This window comes from Palaemon carinicauda, chromosome 1 (assembly GCF_036898095.1).
Source record: "Palaemon carinicauda isolate YSFRI2023 chromosome 1, ASM3689809v2, whole genome shotgun sequence".
NCBI classification, from domain to species: domain Eukaryota; kingdom Metazoa; phylum Arthropoda; class Malacostraca; order Decapoda; family Palaemonidae; genus Palaemon; species Palaemon carinicauda.
The window spans coordinates 296,136,853-296,139,643 of NC_090725.1; positions in this window are offsets into that span (position 1 = coordinate 296,136,853).

Consider the following 2,791-nt stretch of genomic DNA (forward strand, 5'->3'; position numbering starts at 1 on the left):
TCTCAGTCGAGCATCTCAATCTGATAAGTAAAGAGCGATGAATATGTGATCTGTATAAATTGGGCCCTGGCTGCATAATGGTTCGTTTTAGGCTGCATCTTTAAGGATCTCCCGTCATGTGAAGGATCTGGCGAATTAATCGATGATGGTTAATGATGGATAAGGACATTTTTATTCGGGGGATATTGATGATCGTATGAGGCGCTTGTTATCCAATCATGTAAATGATTGTTAAAGATGCTTAATTATTATTCGAAGTTGTTGATGATATTTTCTAAATCGGGAATTGATTATTCTTAAAGACGCTTTGTTTAAATGCGGGGATATTTATCTCATTAGAAGTTACGATGATGAAGATATCGTTTATGAAAACGTAACTGTGACGTCGAAGAGATCTTCACGTCAATTGTATTCTCTTCTTAGGGTGTTGAGCTCAGCGCCTTGTAAGGTGGGATCAACTTTTTGTTGCCAGTGACTTGGAACATTGGTCTTTTTGTAAAAGTCTCCAATTATAATCGGTTACTTGTCATTGTTATAGTTTTATCGACGATGTTTACTGTTGTGAGGATTATTGTTTTTGTTGACATTATTTGTGTCAGTACTGTTATTATTATTATTATTATTATTATTATTATTATTATTATTATTTGTGTCAGTACTGTTATTATTATTATTATTAGTATTATTATTATTTGTGTTAGTACTATTATTATTATTGTTGTTGTTGTTGTTGTTGTTGTTATTATTATTGCTATTATTTGTTTCAGTATTATTATTATTATTATAATTATTATTATTATTATTATTACTTGTTAACCTACATCCCTAGTTGGAAACGCAAGATGCAATAAGCCCAAGGGCTCCAACAGGGAAAATAGCCCATTCAGGAAAGGAAACAAGGAAGAACTAAAATATTTTGGGCTCCAACAGGGAAAATAGCCCAGTGAGGAAAGGAAACGAGGTAAAATGAAACATTTTAAGAAGAGTAGCAACTTTAAAATGATTTTGCTTTCCTTTCATTATTACTAATTTACCGACAAAAGGGAATTTATTTAGTCTTTTCTTCAACCTATCCGTCCGTTTGCTTGTCTGTCAGCATGTGTCTGACAGGCTTCCCTTGTCATCGCAGCTCCTCGGACACGATTGAAAAGGCCATACGCCAACTGGATCGGAGTTGTGGGGAATGAAAGTGATGGAGAGACAGAAATTGAATGTGTTTGAGATGAAGTGTCTAAGGAGTATGGCTGGTGTATCTCGACTAGATAGGGTTAGGAACGAAGTGGTGAGGGTGAGAACGGGTGTAAGAAATGAGTTAGCAGCTAGAGTGGATATGAATGTGTTGAGGTGGTTTGGCCATGTTGAGAGAATGGAAAATGGCTGTCTGCTAAAGAAGGTGATGAATGCAAGAGTTGATGGGTGAAGTACAAGAGGAAGGCCAACTGTCCATATGTTTGTCTGTCTGTCAGCTTATTTGTCGCAGATACACTGTCGAAGAGTTTAACCAAATCTTTTATAATTATAGTATTATAGATTATCATGCATAGGTGTGCTTGAAGGAATATGGCACGTTTTTCTGTCCATCAGTGTGGCTGCCATACATAGTGATGAAATGTCAATCAAATTTTGTACAAAGGTAAACTCTTGTATGTATATGTATATATATATATATATATATATATCTATATATATATGTATAAATGTATATGTGTGTATATATGTATATATGTATATATATACTGTATATATATATAAATGTGTGTGTGAATATATGTATATATACATATATATATATATATATATATAATGTGTGTATGTATATGTGTGTGTCTGTGTATAATATATATATATATATATATATGTGTGTGTGTGTGTGTGTATATGCATATATATACACATATATATATATGTACAGTTGATCACAGAAATTCCTGGTACACCTTGCTCTGAAGAAGTACGCCCAGTCACACCCTTACGGCACGGCGAGTTCCTGTGTTTAGCCCAACCCACCACTTCTCCCACCTCTTCCTACACTATTTGTCAGGTTACTTGCGTCGAGGTGTACCGGGGACTCGTGTATCCAACTGTACATGAAAGATGGCCCTTCTTAGTTTATGGTGGAACAAATACTCCTGATTCGGAGGTAGTTTGAATTGCTTAAGCAACGCTCTCGGAATGCTTAATACAAAGCAATAGAAGTTGCTGTTAGAATTGTACAGAGGGCAGATTTACAACCAAAAGTTTACCCGGTAGTGGAAAGGTCTGTTTGAACAAGTCGTGTTGGCAATTGGAATTTACAAACATGCTCTCGAGTGCCGCGGTGTTCCCCAACACATTAAAGGCGGGGAGATAATCCCACACGAGACTGTACAAGGAAACAAGGTGTTACCGGCCAAGATTTACTGTAGTTGCGTTTTTTTTTTTTTTTTTTTTTTTTTTGTAATGTTTCTCGTTCTTTGTTTTCGTTTGCGGTTTTCTTTTCGTGTTAAAGTTTCCCAGAATATAGAAAGTCCAACTGATTTTTTGACTAATGCAATTGAGAGAGAGAGAGAGAGAGAGAGAGAGAGAGAGAGAGAGAGAGAATAGATATGGACTTGTCAGTAAACTTTATAGTGAGGTATTGGGTTGGTAAATTTATACATCCATTTAGTTATCCATTAAAAAAAGGATAAAGTGAAACTAATGATTAATGTATATTTTTTCAAAGATAGTCAAGTCCATAGTGTCAAAATTGAGAGAGAGAGAGAGAGAGAGAGAGAGAGAGAGAGAGAGCTACCAGCTCTTTATATATATA